Source organism: Meleagris gallopavo, chromosome 2, assembly GCF_905368555.1.
Source record: "Meleagris gallopavo chromosome 2, MGAL_WU_HG_1.1, whole genome shotgun sequence".
Taxonomy (NCBI): domain Eukaryota; kingdom Metazoa; phylum Chordata; class Aves; order Galliformes; family Phasianidae; genus Meleagris; species Meleagris gallopavo.
In genome coordinates this window covers 13,234,477-13,254,128 of record NC_139405.1, presented here as the reverse complement: position 1 = coordinate 13,254,128, position 19,652 = coordinate 13,234,477, and the positions used below count along the sequence as shown (strand labels likewise).

General features: G+C 47.1%; 1 protein-coding gene across 6 annotated transcripts in view; it reads right to left on the bottom strand.

Moving 5' to 3' along the window:
- Positions 1-19,652, bottom strand: part of PAK5 (p21 (RAC1) activated kinase 5) — a 167,118-nt gene that overhangs the window by 77,154 nt on the left and 70,312 nt on the right. The window contains exon 1 of one of the 6 annotated variants that reach the window (XM_085218978.1): positions 14,577-14,686. The exons of 4 other annotated variants lie outside the window; for them this stretch is intronic. The gene's annotated coding sequence lies outside the window, so the exon portion shown is untranslated. Of the gene's footprint in view, positions 1-14,004; positions 14,135-14,576; positions 14,687-19,652 lie in introns of those variants that run through there. One more of the 6 variants, XM_085218980.1, reaches the window with a different exon arrangement.

Genomic DNA, 19,652 nt, shown 5'->3' with positions numbered 1-19,652 from the left:
GAACAAGGGAGAACTGGAAAGCACATCTCATGATGAAAAACCAAATGATGAGCAGGAGCACTAAAAAGATGCACATTGCCACAACAGGCTATGCATAAATGGGTACTATGCAACTTTAAGGAAGAAAATATAGAGTGCAAACTATACAGGAATGGCAGAGTAGGGACAGTGCCATATGGCAAAAAATGCTCAAAGCTCAACAGGTAACTGTATCAACCCCAGCAAACTTGCAATACCATGCTCAATTTCAGAAACCACAGCAGAGATGTGGCAGCCACCTGAGCAGAGACTGAGATCCCACCCTCTGGCTCTTCTTTCATAATGGAAAATCCCAATTACTTTCATACTGACTGGTTCACCATCTCAATGGCCTGTGTCTGCAGAACCTGAACTCGCTGACATCAGAGGTGCCTGCCTCTCAGTCAAAAGAAACCTTTTCAAAATGGCAAAATTCAACACAAACCAGCTCACAAGGCAGACAGCAATCTCAGTGTTGTACACACAGCAACTCCCTCTCCATTAACTCTATCATCTGAAGAGAAATCTCAAAAGCGTTATGAACTGTTCCCTGTAACCATCATCCTAATGTTCAGCATAATTAAGCTGAAAATAGTCAAGAACTCTTAAGAAAAGGAGAGGGGAACCAAAACCAGCAGATATACTCATGACATGACGCACGCTGAGGCGGTGCTTAGGGCCAGGCTCTGGCTGCGTGTGCCTGGGGCTCTGATGTAGCTTACTTAGCAGTTCCAGCACTGTTTCTATTGACCAGGAGGCTTATTTTTGTACATAACCCATAATGTCTGTTCACAGAAAAGTAACAGGCTGATAGCCTGCAGGGGATGAAATACTGATGATCCTCCCAGTGAGACCAGGCAGTTTAGAGAAAGGACTGCAGCATGATGCTGCTGGGGGCTCACAAGCAAAGGCAAAATAAAGGAATGCCTTGCAGAGGTGCAGGCACAGGAAGGTAAGAGGGGGCAGAAGATGATAACAGAAGCAACAGAGCAAAAACCCCACACATATCTCACTAGCAAAAAAATGCAGACCCCAGCAAAATCAGTTTAACAAGCAGTAGAGAGAAGGAACAAGTAGCCATTGCGTTCAAGCTGCTCTCTGAACAGCAAACACAGACATACAGACCTGAGGAAAGAGGATGGTGTAAAAGCATGCTGGAAAACAACAAGCAGACCACAGAGCCAAGAGGAAGGAACCATCAACCTCAACCTCCTGCTTCTCCCAGCAAGGAAGAATAAATGCCAGTGTCAGCAGTATGTTCCTCCTGGAGGCAGCATGGACACCGATGACTCACTGCCTTTGTTTTGTTTTGTTTTTTTAATATGGAGAGAAGTCAGGACAAATTGTAGACATGCTTTACTGCAGAAGAGGCATTAGGAATTTACAAAAGAGTTGGTAAGACTGAGTGGGCTTAAAGTCCCTAAACAAGAGCTAAAAGAGTCAATTCCACCTGGCAAAAAAATCAGTCTTTTTGCCTGCCTTTCAGCTTAACCTCTGGGAAATCCTGCTTCTGCTCATTCCACCCCAATTTTGGGGCAAGCTGTAATGTCCAGTACAGAAAAATCAGACACCTGCACAGGAGCCAGAAAGGAAGGGAAAAGAGCCCTTATCCTCACTCCAATCTCTTTTTTAGAAGGAGGATATTGGAAAGGTGAGCAGAGAAAGGCACTTTCAATTTTTTTCCATAAGTTATTTTTTTTTTTTTATTTCCTTTTGTTCTTCTGCAATAACTTGATCAGAACAAATAACAGCTATTTAATTAGAGAGTTAAGGTCTCGATTACACTAACCACGCGCTCCTGGCTTTGCAAATAAGATGCGTTTTCTTTTGTTAACAGCAAGACTTCAAGTGCATCACTGCACTAATTACAGCAACCTAAAAACATACAATGAAAAATTAAAAGCTGACTATTATTTCTTTAATTTTCAGAAGGGAGTCTATCTGGGTAGTTTTTGCACCCCACTTTTCTGAACATTTGAACGCTGCCAGGAAAATAAGATACCTGCAAATGGACCTCGCTCTGGCAACTGCAACCATCAGTAGTGGTACTTCTGCAGAACCTCAAACTTGACTGCCTCAAAGGCAACAGTCACAGCAACAGAAGAGCTTGGAGATTTCCCTGTTTTTCTAAGCAGGACAAGTTCTCTTCCCTGCACATCACTTTCATCAGACAGAGAAAAAGGATAAAAAGAGCAGTGAATGCACGAACAACCACAGAGACAAAAAAAGAAAATTTCTGAGCCCCCAAACCATCACTGTGACAACACAGAGAACAATCGAGGATGAGAAGCAGACTGCCACCGTACTGAGAATGAAGTTCACTTTCAGGAAGACATTTGCAATAGTATGCAATAACTGGAGCAGGGAGATTAGTTAGCTATTTTATGTAAGAAAGACTGCTCGAATAATCAGTTTTTCTGATGTTGTCGTGTCTTCTCAGTTGTTAGTGAGGAGCATAATTGCTCCCTGAGAAGCTGAATGATTTTAAATTAGATGGAAAGATGGTCACTGCAAGCAAAAATCATTTTGAACATTCCCATCCAAAGTCGTAGATTTATAAATATGACTTGAAATGAGATGAATAATTAATCTGGCAGCATTCACTTAATTTGCCTTCTTCCTTTTGTTTCTTCCTTGCTATGCACAAACATGGGAAATAAAAAGCAGGAAAATAAATGAATTTATCTAGATCAGCCTCCTTGCCAGATATGGAAGCCAGTAAAGCCAGCATCAGCAATTAAGCCGAGCTTACATGAAAACAAATTTGCCAAGTCACTCATAATACAGCCACTTGGCATTGGCCTAAGGGCTTTTCTTCATAGCTACCCTCTCTCCAAGCATTGATCAGTGCCACCGACTCATGCTGGCTGAGGGATCCCTATGGCCAGAAGCAGGGAGGCCACCCAGGATTTTGGCTGCACCCTTAAAACTCACCAAGGATGGGGTAAGTTGAGCCCACCTGTAAACTGTCTACAAGGAAGAGCTGTTCATCTTACCGCAGGCACCGATTACTCTGAAAATCACATGACGGCTACAGCAACTGCAAGGCCTGTTTCTCACCCGCCGATTCAGATGAGCCACTTGTTTCAGTGTGGGATAAACCCTGCCAGAGAGGAGCAGCAAAGACACTACCAGAAAAAGATGCCCATTTGACCAGTGAACAACAGTCACCAGAAATCTTAAGGGAGGAATGTGGACATTTCTCCCTTCTCGAGCAGGCTCTGCTCTCAGCCTACGGACGACAAGAGCTCTGCTGATGAAGATGATGATGCATCTGTGAGAGGAGCTTTTAGGAACTGGAGCAGAGGAGAAACAGCAGCAAGAGGAGGAGAAGAAGCCTATATAAGCAGCCAAAGTCAGAAAGAGCCAGTACTTTCTTAGGAAAAAGAAACATAAAAGGTAGAGAGAAATCATGGGGAATTTTGGAACCGACAGATACATTTTAGAAGTGAGCCAAGAACCAGCCACATCTTATACCATTCATGCAACCCTCATCCTGCGGCTCCAAATCAAAACCATCCTATGCACATGCATCCCACCACCTAGTGAAAATACAAGGAGACTTTCAGGCCCTGACCCCACAGCACCAGCTGAGGCAGGGGATCAACAGCCTCCTGAGGCCTGACATTAAAGACAGGTGTTTACAGAATTCCTGCATTGAAACTGAAGCTTGTTGAGGTGCCAGAGCCATAAGGTCAGGTAGTACACCAGCACCCCTGGCACACCCATCCAGCACAGCAACAAGCCCCACTGCAGCTTCTACTTTCTGAACTGCGTCAAATGAATTAAAGCATCACCAGACCTTCCAGAAATCTGGAACAGAGGAAAGCCTACAGTGTGGGAGCTGAAGGACCACAGAGCCCACCTGGCTGTGCGCCTCATCCCAAGAGACCTATGCGTGAGAAAGGATGCTGCCCCGTGGGTCACAGCCTCGCTCTGCCATGGCACTGGAAGTGGGTACTGAAATATAGGGAATTACCAACTCTTACTGTTAATCCCTGATTTTGGCATGTCTCACTTCTCCATGCAGCATCCTTGGGATATCTTTGGTAAAGACTTGATCATTACTCAAGGTTTTTTTGTAAGCATGTGTGTGTGCACATCAGGTAAATCAGCTGGTACCTGTGGCATGTTTCGTTCCTCCATGGCTGTGCAAAGAGCTCACTCTAGTCCTGCAGAGTGCCAGTGCTGCCACTGGCATCACGCACACCCTCAGAACGCGCCGTTCACTGCTGTGCTATTAGTGCTACCAGCTTCCTTCCTCATTCGCTCATTCCACGTGCTTCCAAGGCCAGGTTTTATTGGCACACATCTCCATCAAAGCATCTTCCCAAGCACATACTGCATTGCTTGGGAAGCCACAATGGATGATGATAGCACTCTCATGCCAAGTACAAATCATCTCAGCTTCAACTTCCTTCTGCAGTTTTTAAATGTAACTAAGCACAGGTTTGCAATGTCTGTTTTTAAGGGGGTAAACAAAATCTCTCGTTGACTCTGAGGCACTGTTGTACACGTCTCAGTTTAAGTGCACAAGTCCAGTTTAATTCAGTTTGACTCTTCATGCTAAAATAGCTCGAAGAATCAATGACCCAGCTAGTTCTTGGACTGAGATCTGAGACCATGCAGATACTACTGGCAATTTCAATTTACACACTCGCTCTTCCTGCTTTCATGTAGAGGCATTGTTGTTTCTTTTTAAAATCATTACAATTTGCACGAAGGGTAAAATAGCCCCTTCTCCCTGCTAATTATTCTGGGAAACAAGTGAATCATTTCACAGAAATTTCAATCCAACAGTCAGCATAATGCAGGAGATGGCAAATTTCACCATCAAGTAATTCAAATGTTGTAGTCAGAGGAGCTGGCAGGGGGGCTGCAAAGCACAAAGCGCCTGATACACCGAGCATCCTCAGCTACCCATGGTCTTCATATAACAACAAACAAAAGCCCCAAGAGCAAGTCTGAGTTTCTAGCTAACTCAAAAGACTCACAGCTGAAATGCCCCCCTGCAAGCTGCCCGCCCACCCTACAAACCCCGCTTTTGACCTGCAGCCAGCCTGCCATCCTGCAGCCCAGCTGCCTGCCCCCCAGAAGGGTCAGACCCTGAGGACTTCCTTCAGCACAAGCTCCTCTCCATTTCTACAGGAACCTGACCTGACCCAAAGTCTTGTCTGAGTAAATGATGGAGAGCAACTGTAAAGAACGCATGATTATGAGTGCTGGTAACCACAGCTAATTCACATTTCACATAGAAAAATAGGGGGGAAAAAAGGAGGCATGGCCTTCGCACAGCCTCCCTAAGGATGGCAGCACAGATTTACTGGCAAAGGACAGTAGTGAAGTCCCCTGCTTCCAAAATTTTTATTACTTTTACATAATAGACTATCACGCATTTAGTAGCATGCTGTGAAGCGCTGTCATAAATATTTAAACTGCAATGACAAAGTTACTGAGTTCCAGCCCACTCCTGGTTTTTTGCTGCTTGCTCTCTCAGGCCCACGATGAAGAAAGCCTTGCTGTATCAAGAATAAAAGTGTTACATGCATGAACCAAGTCCTCTGCACATACCTGACCTCAAGTAAAGCGTAAGGAACTTACACTTGTTATTAAAAGGTCTTTCTGAACTGGAGCCCCCCACAGCTGTTACAGGCAAGCTGTCATCAGCAAGGCTGCATTCCCTGAACATTTGCCTGATGACATTAGTTATTACATTTGATAGCTTTATAGCATTATTTGAAGCTTGCTATTTACCTAGTTACACAAGACCCAGCAGCTTAGAGCCTGCTCTCTGCCTGGGCCGCAAATCTCTGCAACTACCTCCAAAATAGCCCAGATTTTATGACCCGTTAAGCTTAATGATAAACCCTTGGATTTATGTTCCAGGCTAGTGAGCAATGGGAGATCAAAGGCTAAGCTTCGATTTATCTGCAGGACAAGGGAACACGTTATTTCTATATTCTTATTTTTCTCAGCATTTGCCATGATGATTGTAACGCTTTGCTATGACATCACAGTACTCCAGAATGTTATGTCAAAATCAATACAGCACTTGAACCTTTTGCAGAGATGGTATTTCCTCTTCCGGCAGGACAGGCATGCTGCTGGGGCAGCTTTCCATCCTCTGCCTCCCCTCAGCAAAGGATCCTGCTGCAGGGATGTTAGCACCAGACCTCCTCGGTGATGGCTAACACAACGATTTTCAATCTACATACACTGTTGGAGGTGGGGAACTGGTCTAGGGTGGCTCACTATTCTGCACTGCACCATTTTTCTGTATCTGTAGTGCTCTACTCGTGATGTCGCCTGTGCCTGGAGTTGATGTAGGTTCTGTTTCATGATGCTTTAGACCCTGAATCATGAAAAGACCAGTGCATTTGTCAGTCTTTGGCTTGAATGACAACCTGACAACTTTCACACATTTTTTAAAACTGTGTACGGTGAAGCGATGCTACTCAGCATGGCACAGAACTCTGCTTTTATTATAAATGTTGCTGTTCCAACAATTTCTCTGAAAAATCTATGCCTCTGAATTTGGGGGATTGAAAGATAATCTCCAATCTTCCCTTCAATCATACTTCAAAAGGAAATAAAGAAAAAAAAAATGCCCTATGTTATAGGCAAAAAGCTTCAGAAACTGTAAGGACCACAAATGTTCACACAACTCAGAGCTTCACATTTGCGTAGCTTTATGCTGCTCAAAGCCAGCCCCTTGGCCCCAGGTGCTTTTGTAGCTCTGTTGCCAATACCACTGCTCATCAGCTTTAACAAGGGCAGGTGGTTACATCACCAAGGGTCAGAGCAAACCACTGGAGAAGTGCTAACAAACACCATGATGTTATAAGGCTAACCTCACTTATAGGGATTTTTTTCAATGATTATTACATCTGTTGTACTGCGCCACACAGGTATATTCATACCACAGTAATTCTGAGAGAGGATGGGAAAAGTAAACATTAAAGGGCAAACTGTGAGTAGCTGAAGTTTGCAGAGCAAAGAAGGTGTTTAATATAAAAGGGGAACCTGTCAGAGGAGTGGTGTGTTATCCAGTCCTCGCATGACTGACAACTTGACAGCCTTTCACACATTTTAAAAAAAGTCTTCAAAAAGCTTTAGTTAGCAATTATCACCAATTTTCACATTCAGTGCATGAAACAGTAGATGCAGTTTAGCATCTCGCTACATCAGGACAGTTGATTATTACTCTTTTAAAGAACTGGAAACTGATGTAAAATTTCTAGTTGCTGTTACATCAGTAAGATGCCAAGAGGCAAAGCACACAGGAAGAAAAATGCGTGTTAGAAAACAAAAGGCAGGGCTGTAGCCCTTTGTGTTGATGAGTAGCAGCATCAAGTTCTACCAGATGCTGAGGAAAAGTCAAAATGCTGCTTCTTCAAGCACTAACAGGTAATAAACCTCAGCTGTGAAGCAGCTACATGGGTAACAGCCTTCTCATTTTACAGCAACCACAGGGGCCTGCTGCATGGAGCAGTATGTAAAGCCAGAGCAGACTGCCCACAAAGGAAGAAGCCCTGGCCTTGACTTCACATAGCAAACCCTGTTCTTGAAGGAAGACAGCCTGTTGACTGGTGATGTGTTCCATATTCCCTTCCCCATAAAGAGAAAAGGACTCAAAACAGTTATCATTAGTCCTCCAAGAGACTGTAAGCCAGTTTTCAGCTAGCAATGCCCTGCATCAACTGATAAATTGTCTCATCCCTTGTACTTTCTCAGCCGTTGAAAAAGCAATATTATTCTCCCCGTGAATCCTGACAGTGCCAAGAGCTGCTCTTCAACGAGACCAGGCATGGAAAGCAGACACCCAGGACAGAGAGTTGACTTGGCCTACAGACCAGAAGAGGCAATTATGTTATGCCAGAGATAGGACAGCAAAAGGGACACATCGATGTCCCTGATAAAAGCCTCAACCCAGCTGAGCAATTCTCTTGCTTCCCAAGCCCAGGGTTCTACTGCCTTAATCATATATGTTAGAGTGAAGGCCTCTCACCTTCCAACCTGCTCCTAGGAATAAACCCTCAGTGGCACACATGGCACATGGTTACATACATGCTGTCCTAGAATGGTCTGCAGGGTATCCATTATCTTCCTTAAGCACAGCCATATCACCAACTTTCAGTTTTGCAATGGGAGCTACTGCCACAAACTTAAATGCATCGTCAAATCCTCCCTGACTTCCAGAAGGACAAGGCTTTTTCCATTGAGCCAAACAAGTGCAATTATAAACACCCATACGTGACAGCTTTCTAATTTGTTTTCTTTACCACTTCTCATCCTTCATTACTGCCCTCAAAATGTCAGAACAGAAAGTAAGAACTTAAAAGGAAATCACCACTTGCAACCACCACAGCAACACCAAACTATTTTAGGAGCCAGGCCTCTCCCAAAATATGTTTATAAAGGAGCATACATCACATGCTGGGAAGATGCAAATATTCCCAGGCTGCATCATTTCACGCTCTTGCATAAAACTGGGGAGTAGCCTGAGATTTCCTAGAGATTGCAGCCATCACCCTGGCACTGGAACACTTTCCAGGAGCATACCAACCTTTATTTTTCCAACACAAAATTCCAGGTTACATTCTTCCCCAAGCCCTGCTGGCACACTCTGCAGCCCACACTGTACCTCCCAAACAGCTCCACAAACAACTTTTTCACTGGTGCTTTGGTCTCCACTCCAGTTTGGTCACAGCTTTTCCTACATCTTGGTTTGATTGATTGATAACATAAAGCATGAATAGGACAATTTGCTATTTGGAAAAGAGGCGTTCAGTATGCAACAGAGTGAAAAACTCACATACTGCTATCCTTCTGTGAGTGTTCCAAAACCTGGTATGGAGGCATGCTTGCTTTGCACTCACCTTGCTCTGATGAAAACCTTCCTGCTTCCTCAGCATACAATATTACCTCTGTCTATTATGCATAAAACCAAACACTCTCCAAAACCTAAGCAGAAACATCACAAATTAGTTGCCTGCGGGGGCTTTATATTCAAGGTAGAGTCAAACTCAATAGATGTAAAACTAGTCCTCTGTGGTAAAGGCAGGATTTGGTTCAAAGTACAACCTGTTTTTAAGTTTTCTGACATTTTATTTATATTTCAGAAAGAGTTCAGTAACAACTCGTTTGCACAGCATCTCATGTCTGCATCCTTCAGTTGTATCTAAGCACCCTTCCATAGGTGACCAGTTAGACAACTCATGAAAACTCTTTAGAATGTATGCATTTCTGTGGCCCAAGCAGGCCAACGAGGCATTAAGCGTTATTTCCATTAGCCTGCAAAGTGCCAAAAGCCTCCTGGGATGGACTGAGTCTCTTCAGCTCAAGAACAGACCTTCTTTAAAAAAGAAAGCTCAACACCTGAAAGCACAAGAAAGCTTTCCAAAGCAATTATCATAATCCCTCCCATTACCCACGGAGAAGCAGTGGCTCAGAGGTTAAATAACTTCTCTGAGGTGGCTCAGCAAGCAGCACAGCCTGGATTAGAGCCATGCTGCCTCCTGACTTCCAACTCCACGCTCAGTGCCTTAAATAGCTCGAGTGCAAGTAATTAGCTCTGTGCATAAACCCAACACAGGGAATGGGAGAGCTGCAGTTTAACTTAATGATAAAAAAGTCTATGGAGAATCCCAGCAGAGAAACATTAAGTTGTAACTTGGTACTACCACCTGAACAACCTGAAAGAACGTGTAGAGGAAAGCTGGTGCACAGTTTATTGCCACCTGTTTTGGAAGAGTGGATTATTCACACACAGCAGAGTATGCTGCAATAAAATGTTTGTAGCAGCTATCACTAGGGTAACTCTTGTAGCATTTATTCACTTCTGTTTTTACTGACATTTAGTTTGTCCTCCTTTTTGTCAATACCGATTTCACCATGCTTCTTCTCTTTGTGGGGTACCACAATTGCTATGAAAACAATGAAACTTTTGCTAGGGCAGGATATTGGTGATATTGCACATTTCTGTTTGCATTGTCACACTGCATTACTGTGCATTTCTACAGTCATCTCTGGCACATGTAGCTTTCCCCTGTCAGAAGTGACTGCGTGTATGTTCTTTCACTTCTCCACTGCCTACAGCTCTATCACGCTCTTTTACTTTTCAGCTGCCTCCAGCAGAGAACAATACATCTAAAATAGTCAGGAAAAAAAAAAGAATCTCTACTGCTATTTTTGGTACTCAAGATCTTTGGCATCACCTATTTTTGGAAGAATGTCTTTGTTCAGCATGATCAAAACTCCCACCCCGTGACACTGGAGCTGCACATCCTGCTGCAGCCAGGGCTGTTCACTAATAGCCAACTCTGAACAGCAGAGCTGATGCACAGAACAAATCCAGGGGAGCCAGAAAGAAAAGTATGAGAGCCAAGATCCCCCCGTCTGTGAGACCTGAGTGAGGCTGTTGCTGCTCTCCCACACACTTTGGCTATCTTCACCCCAGCACACTGCATAGGCAAAATAAGATGACTGGTGCACCTTGCACAATGAGCTCCCCAGGCTAAGCACACAGCTTGCCCTACATCCTTACAGCTCAGCACAACCCCAGCCTGGGTGGCTCGTGGTATATAAACAGAAACCACTATGCATATCTCTTGTGCTTTAATAAGAGCTTTGCTTAGGGGATAAGAATGATCAGAAATAGGAAATGGCAGTCTGACCTGTGAAAGAACTAAATTCATACACTTCTGCTTTCTTACTTGATTTAGAAAAACATTCAAGCACTGTCTGCTCTGGAACTTACCTTTGTACTTGCACCAGACTCATCTTCCAAAAGCAGCAGCACTCTTACTCACCCCAGGCAAAGAACTAGTAGGAAATGATACAAAATAGGTGACATTGCACCTCATGGCTAACTGCATGACATGATGGGAGCACAGTGCTTCTCACGTAACCACAGAGACAGGCACTGCTTGGAAAGGGACAAACCTTAAACCCTTAGGGACAAGACTCAGCTCACATCCTACAATTTTTATCAGGGCTACAGGGCAGCAGTTCTCAGCAGTACAGCCGAGCCACACAAGAGCCAGATACTGTGGCAGTTCTTAGTCCCAAAACACCTATGACAGCCCCATCCCCCTACCCCAAGGAAAACTGTTAGCACTTGACCTCCAGGTGTGAGAGCTATAGGCTTCAGGAAAGTTCATCACAGCACTCCTGGTTCTGTTTGGGTGGAACCACTGACTGTTACACAGCAATGCCTGGATTTAGCTTCCACAAAAATCAACGAAAAATCAGCCAAATCACTGGCAGAATGAGCAGCCCAGCTGCCCTCAGCTCAGCAGAAAGCAAAGCACAGGTGGCCCAAGAAATCCTGCCTAGATGGACAAACAGCACCACAAGTCCAAGGGAACATCAGCTGTAGGCTGTTATACGACTAACAACCGTACGGTTAGAAGAGTGGCATGGTCAGCATAGTATTTTACTGGCTTACAATTAGAAAGATTATAATAGTAGAAAGAGATGATCAAAAATGAAATGCATGCTCACCTGTGTCCTAGTCTCACAGTAGAAAACTCCAAAAGGAAGGACCTCCAACCAGAGATCCTTTGCCAGTGGCAGTCAGCCCTTAAATGGGATCTAAGAGAGGTGCAGCCAGGCTCCACCCCTTTTGCTCACACAGCTGAATTGCCTTCACCTGTGCTCCCAGGGCTGACCGGTCCTTTCCCCAGGTGCTCAGTCAGTGGTTCAGGCTGTGACTCAACATTTCCCATACAGATGTCCTGAGGTATTTAAGAAGGAGGGTTTCTGTTTGCTGTTTATGCATGTTCCAGAAAGCACTCGTGTTGGTACCCAGTCATACCTATTAACAGTTTTAGTGGATATACACAGCAGATTTCTAGTTTTAGGTTTTGCAAAGTAAAACAGTAAAAGAGAATTTATGAATTTGAACAGTTACATCTCAGACACCTGATGTTCTTAATTGGAGCAACTTCAAGCAGTAACTGGATGTAAGTGCCAACCCGAGGCCGATTAGTGGAGAAATAGAAATGCAGGTGCTCTCCCCTCTGCTCCTCCTCCCTTTTCTCTCCCTCCCCAAAACCGGTGCTGGTGTCACCCCATACCTAATACACCACAGGAGCCAGAGCCCTCCTTGCTTCAGCTGTAAACCTAAAGAACATCCCCAGCTGATGTCAAACAGCACAGTTTGCCCATAATTACACCACTTTCAGTACTGAACATAGGGTAAGAGGCAAGACTGATGAGTTAATGCAGAACTCATGTTTTGCTAAGAGACCAGCAGAAGTTGGCTCTTGGCTGACTGACAGCAGGAGTCTATGCTGGTGAGCAAGTTCTTTGCAAAATGTTTTATTGTCCCAACCAATAGCATGCTCACTCCACATTTTCATTTTACAATTAGCCATCAGGATACAGAGATTTCCCTAGAAGTTGAATATTCCAGTTGTGCATATTCACAATGTGCTGAGAAGCAAGTGGGTGTCAAAGAATCCAAGTTAATTGCACGGACAATAGTGTACGTGACACATGCACAGTGACTGGTTAACTCTCACTTCCTTGTGGTAAGGTTAAAAAACACCAAAATGAGTAATGCCATTCTGAGCTTCTGCAGAGGTGAGGCAGTACCATGGTACACCGGCCTGAAATCTTCTGATTAAAATCTCACCTGGAAAGTGTTTGAAGCAGAAGAAAAAAAGTTTTGTTTCAGCATTCTCAAAATAAGTAATGCTGTCCTTTCTTCAACTCGAGCCATCTTTCACTCAGTTTACCTCAAATTATGATGTTTGATGGAGGAAAAGCTTAATTCTACAACAAACACTTTCTCTTCACTTCCAAGGGGCTGCAGCAGCCCAGAGCAGCCTGAGGTGCAGCAGCAGCCAGCGCACAGCTCCCAGCGCACAGCTCCCATGGCTTCAGCCAGCACCCACCCTGTGCAGCCCCTGGGCTCCCAGCAGTGCCGGGTGAGCAGCGTGTCAGCAGCCGCCGTGCAACACCAACAGCACCACCACAGCTGGAAGAAGCCAGCAATGAGTAAGGGCCATTTTGTGACGCTTAGATTTTGAGAAGAGCATCTCCGGCAGCACCCCTTGCAGCGAGAGGCCCACACGCACCGCAGCAGAGATTCTCGCAGCCACCGACTGCAAGGGGGACCGGGGGCCCAGCTGGCAGCTCCCGCACTCAGCAGCGGTATTTACCGTGTCACAGTACGATAAAGGCAACGACTGAGGAGCGGCGGTCCCGACAGCCGTCAGGGCAGAGGTACTTACAGATAGTACAAATCCTTCCGAAGACACCAACTCTCCGCTCTCGTTCGGCCAACGCAAAAACATATTTTAAAGACCCGGAATTAACAGCCGGGCCCGCAGAAGGGCGGCCTCACCCAACGGCGGTGGGAGCGCTATCCGTACCGGCAGCCCCTCGGCTCGGTGCCGGCTGTCGGTGGGAGCCATTGTTTCCTCGCACTAACGCAGGCCGGTGCCTAACAAAGAGGACGGCGGGGGGGGCGGGCCGCGATGCCGACGGGGATGCCCGAGGACCGATCGATACCCGGCGAGAGGCGCCGGCCGGCTCCGTTCCCGCCGCCGTCGCATCCCGCCGCCGCCGCGCTGTACGGGCGGTGCGGCCGCTCCCGGTGCGGCACTGCAGGTGCGCGCCCGGCCCGCGGGTGGCTGCGCGACGCCCCGCGGCGAGGGGAGCCGGCAAAGTTGGGCGCAACTTCCTCCGGAAAAGCGGACGGAACCCCCAACGCCTAACAATAATTACAGCGGCGACGCTGAGGAACGGCCGGCAGAAGGCTCGGCGAGGCGCTTCAACGCGGCTCCCCCACGCCCACCTCAGCCTCCGAGGGCAGCGGCCCCGAGCCGCGCTCAGCCGCCCGTTCCGCGGCCCGCACAGGTGGGCACACGGCCGGCCGCCCGGCCCTTTGTTTCCCGCCCGCCGCCGCCCGGCCCGCTCCGCACCGGCACCGCGAACCGGGGCCTCCGCCCGCGCCTCTCCGGCAGCCGCCCCTACCTCGACCGCCGCCTCTCGCCGCCCGCAGCGCCGCGTTCCGCTCCTCTTACAGCCGGGCCGCGTACGGCTGCCGCTCCGTTCCAACCGCGCTCGGCCCGGCACGGCCGCAGGTGCCGCCGCCTCGCGCCCAGGCAGGGCGGCACGGCGCGGCACGGCCCCGCCCTCGCGCCGGGAGTGGTGGCGGCGGCCCCGCCACGCCCCCGCCGCGCGGAGCCGAGCGCGTTGGTCGCCGCGCCGGGGACGGCGGCCGTCCGCGGCCCCAGCACCTGCGGCTACGGCTGGAAGGCGGCTCACGAGCGGCCGTGCAGAACCGGTGCTTGTCGCTTGTCGCGGCGCGCGATTACACAAAGCAAGAGGCGCGGCCGCCGTCCCGGGCGGTGCCGCTCCCGCCCCGCCGCACCTTGGGCGCCGCGTCCTCCATCCAAACCCGCCGTGTCTGTGAGCCCCCGAGCGAGGGACGGGCTGCGGGTAGAAATAAATACATAAAAAGCGAAGGCTCTGTTCCTCGCCGCCCCCGCCGTGCCTGCAGCACATCCCCAGAGCTCGCACGGTGCGCGGCACTTTTCACGCACCCTGAGCATCCCCGCGCAGCTTAACCGGCTGCGCTGCTAGAAACCACGGGTAAGGCTCCCGGAATTCATCCTCCGTGAAATAAAACAACAGCACAAACTCAGGACAAATGACCCAGGCACAGCCATGGGCCGGTCCCGAGGCCGGTCCCGGCACCTCCAGCCCCGCCCCTTGGCACGGCTTCGCCGCCAACGAACGCGCACAGCTAGAAAAGCAGAGCCAAATGTTTTTGAAACCGCCTTCTTCAGCCCCAAACCGAGAAGCCCACCCGCTAGCTCTCTCGAGCCCTCGGCTGTCTTTTAACGACCGAGAAACGCCGCTTTCGACGCGGGAGCTGCCACACGGCCCCGGCTGCCCGCGCCTCGCCGTCCCCTCTACTCCGGGCATCGCTCCAACGGCCCCGGGAAGGGCAACGGGGCGGCCTTCCCCGGCTCGGCCCCGCGCTTCCCCGCTGCCCAGGACGGAGTCGCCACCGGCACCGGACGGGCGGGAGGCGGCGGCACCCCGCGGGCTGGGAGCGGAGGCAGGCTCTGACCCGGCACGGTTCGGCTCGGGCGGCCCAGAAGGGCCGGGTCGGGCTGCACCGCCGGCGGCACGAAGCCCTGCCCCGAGGGTCGCTTTCATCGGTGCAAAATAAGCTCTCTCTCCTACCGCTCACATCCCAGGAATTCTTCTGCACGATGTCCTCTTGTCTCGAAATTCAAAGCGCAGAAGTGCATCTGTGGAACAGCAGCACCACGGGAGCCGTTCCTCCGCCCTTAGAGCCCCATCTCCTTCCACTTCTGGCCTTTCCCCGTTTGCCATCGGTGAAAAGTATTCATTCAAACATCATTAATTTTAAACAGAAAGTTACTTTCTAGCGCTATTGTTAGAATATGGCAATATCTGTGCCAGTTTTTCTTAGAAGGTAGAATTCATGTAATACTCTGCAGCATTTCCAGGCTTGATTTTCACCAACTTTTTTAAAGTCTATAGATGCCAGCTTTAAAATCACATCTGGTAAGCAGGCATTTCTAGTTTTTCCACGAGTACAGAATCACAGAATATCCCGAGTTGGAAGGGACCCACAAGGATTGGAAGACAGGAAAGATATCAGGAGTAAGTCAGCATCGGTTCACTACGGGGAAATCGTACTTGACCAATGTGGTAGCTTTCTGTGATGTCATCACTAGCTGGGTTGACTGGGGGATAGCAGTGGATGTTGTGTATCTTAGCAAAGCTTTTGTCACTCTCTCCCACAGCATCCTTGTTATGAACTTAGAAAGCATCAGACAGATGAGCGGAGAGTCGGGTGGATTGAGAACTGGCTGACTGGCAGAGCTCAGAGGGTTGTCATCAGTGGCACAGAGTCTATTTGAAGGCGGTGCTCCCCAGTGCTGGATCTGGTCTTGTACAGCATCTTCCATCAATGACCTGGATGAAGCCCACCCTCAACAGTTTTACTGATGTTACAAAGCTGGGAGGAGTGGCTGACACACCAGAAGGCAGTGCTGCCATTCAGCAAAACATGGACAGAATAGAGAGTTGGGCAGGGAGGAACTTGACGAGGTTCAGCAGGAGCAAGTGTTGAGTCTTGAACTGGGGAGGAATAACTGCACACATCAGTACAAGTTAGGGGCTGACCTGCTGGAGAGGAGCTCTGCAGAGAAGGGTCTGAGTGTCCTGGTCAACTACAGGTTGGCCACATGTAGTGTACAATTGTGGCCAAGAAGGTCAATGGTATCCTGGGTACATTAAAAAGAGCATGGCAAGTAGGTTGAGGAAGCTGATCCTCCCCTTCTGCTTTGCCTGGGGAGGCCACGTCTAGAGTACTTAATGTGTCCCTAGTTCAAAAAAAGGCAGGGATCTCCTTGAAAGAGTCCAGTGGAGGGTGACAAAAACTGATTAAGGCCCTGGAGCATTTCCTGTATGAGGAAAGCTGAGAGACCTGGGAATGTTCAGCCTGGTGAGGAGAAGGCTGAGAGAGGACCTCACTACTGTTTATAAATGTCTTAAGTGAGGGAGTGATAGAGGCAGATTCTATTCGGTGGTGAGGAACAGCAGAACAAGAGTGAAGATGTGGAACACTGGGGAAACATCTGTGGTGGAAAACTGACCGTAGGGTAGGCTCTCACCTCAGTTCAGCCTCTGCGCCTCTTCAAAATTTGTTTGGAGAAAGGAGTTCCAGCAGGGAAATACAGCACAGGGGCGTGGAAATTGACTTAATTACTAATAGGATAACTGTTGTATTACTCTAGGTAACACAAATGCCTTCTTAACCATGACTGGAGTGTTTCTAGAATGCAATGACCAGAGGTGACAAGATGCCATGCTCCAAAAAGGATAGGAAGCATGGAAAAGTGGGATGGCAGGCCTGCAGGTACTCAGGGCCGCAAAGCTATCAAGATCAGTGACATCTCATATATAACATAAGTTCCAGTTTTTGTGTAATGTATCCACAATTCTTTGTAAGGCATCATCTGTCCATTCTGGTTTCTCTGCTTCTCAGTGTTGCTGAACTTTCCCTCACATTTTAAAGAGAAAAGGGGGACTATTCTTTTGTAAATTACTTTCATTTATTCTAATATCTTCTCTGAAAACCAAGCAATCCTGATCTTTTGTTCTACTAATGGGAAAAATTATTCTGGATGTCTGCATTTGCAGTGGAAGTGCTCAAAGTAGCTTTCCCTACAAATAGATTGCTCTATTTAATGCTATTACAAGAATTACACTAGGAAAAAAAAAGTCATTCTTCATTAAAAAAAAAAAGCCTGTTTTTATTATCTAAATTTTAAAAAATAATAATCCAATGTCCCATATAGTTATGTTTGAGTGTTCACCATTTCAGACAAAGTAAAATAGTCAGCAAAATGATGCTCCCAATGATTGTTACATTTATAATACATTATTTGACCTTGGTGGTTTGTTACCTACCACCTTCTTATAGAACTTACTGTTGTTCTCATTTCCATCTCAATACAGAAGGGACAATGATGTTTCATGGGGGCAGGATTTGAGGACTGGCTTTATAATGATGCTGAGGGTTTCATCAAAGGAGCAACAAATCTAATGACATCTTCACTATTACTCAGTTTTTTAACCAATGGATTTGCTTTCTGTTCCGGCCAGAGACCTACTAAAGATCATAAACTCATGGATAGCATCAAAGGCCTATTCAAGAAAATATGAAGTAAAATCATTGCAAGGAAAAGGAAGTGATGGGAAGGAAGCAGAGAAGCATAAAAAAGAATAAAAGAAAAAAAAAAAGTATGTCCTATGTAATTTATGTAATTTAGGTGTATTACTGCCAGCAATTTGTGCTGCCTCTGAAGGCTGCTCTAAGCCCACATTTACATACAGTGTTCTATAGGAAAGCTTAAGACTGCCTTTACCAAGGGCACGCATCAATCCCTGCAAATGCTCCATTAGCAGAGGCCTGGCTGTGCTGCTGTGGCATCGGTACCAAGTGTTCATCAGGGGGACCCAGGGCTGAGAACATCTGGAAGGAAGCTGATACAACAAGTGCAAACAAACCAGGCCCAAACCCTAACTTAAACAATTGCAATAAAATAAAGAATCCTGGGCTTAGGCTTTGCCCCAAAGCTGAAGCTTCCCCTTGTGCATCTGAGCAGGAACAATGCAGGGCATGGCAGCAAACGTTTCCTCTCTCTGAGTCGGCATGAGTGACATGTGTCTGTAATGCACAGTGCTGCATGTCAAATCCTGCCACTGTGCATATGGCTTTTGGCAGGGGAATAAAGAAATTAAGCCTATGCTGCTTTATCTTAAGTCTCAAGTGTGATTTGGAGAGAATAGTCACAGCATATTGGCAAAATGGGCTGACACTTGCTCAACTACAGTGCTGGGAGAGAGGCTCCATGCTGCTCTCAGAGAGCTGAGGCAGGAAGGTACAGTAACTCACCTGCACCCCATGCTGTGCCTGGAGAAGGGCTGGCAGAGGGACTTGGTGGCAGCAGCCAGCTGAGAGATACCCCAAATGGAGGGCAGCCATGGCCCTCAGTGTTGGAACCTCCCAGTGTGTGTCCCACAGAAAGCTCTGGGCCCTGACGTGATGGGTGCAGCCAACGAGGCACCAGATACCCAGCATGGAAGCTGCTCTCTGCAGCAAAGTCAGCTGAGCTACCTGAAGGAGGAGACTGACTACATCATGCTTTCCATTAGAAATACATGTATGCACATACCCCAAAGGTAAAGGTTCAGAGATTCATTTTCCTTTTGGCTTTCTCTTATACAGTGGCATAAATCAGAAATATCACCCTCAACTCATTGCCGATGCACTGAGGTAGAACTGATGCAAAAAATAGGTAAAAATGCAACGTCCTTCTCTCAGAAAAAAAAACAGAGCACAGGATTTATATATATCCATTTATATATGCATGTATAATAACTCATCTGCATTTAAATTTTAATAATTTTTAATTAAAATTGGCACAGGCTGCCCAGGGAAGTGGTGGAGTCACCGTTCCTGGAGATGTTCAACAAACATGTAGATGTGGCTTTTAGGGATGTGGCTTAGTGGGCATGGTGGTGATGGGTTGATGGTTGGACTAGATGACCTTAGTGGTCTTTTCCAACCTTAGCAATTCTATGAGTGTGAAAAAATGATTGATAGCACTGAATATTATGGCCTAACCTGCACTGTAACAATGCAAGAAATAGAAATAAGCCCCTACAAATGTTAGACAAAGCCAAGCCACTGAAGTGACCATTTAAACAACACGTTTCTCCTTTGCATGCACAGAAAGATGTTCTTTCCTTCAGATCAGTCAAAATGGAGAAAACAAGTGGAGATTGGAACCAAGAAGATAAAGGGCTGTTTTACTTTTCCCAGTATGAGCCTCGGTAAGAATTTGGTGATTGCAGAGTCTGGTCTGCTGACCACTTCACATGTACAATGAGTTTTGATAATTATACTCCTTCCCTTAACACTGTATATCCATCATATCTGAGATTATACTGTGATTTAAATTGGAAGACACTAATGTGTTTCTTACTTTGCTTGTGCACCTTGACACAGATCAGCATTAAAATTATCACGTAGTGGAGTGTCAGTCATCAATTTGGAAAAATGGAAAGTA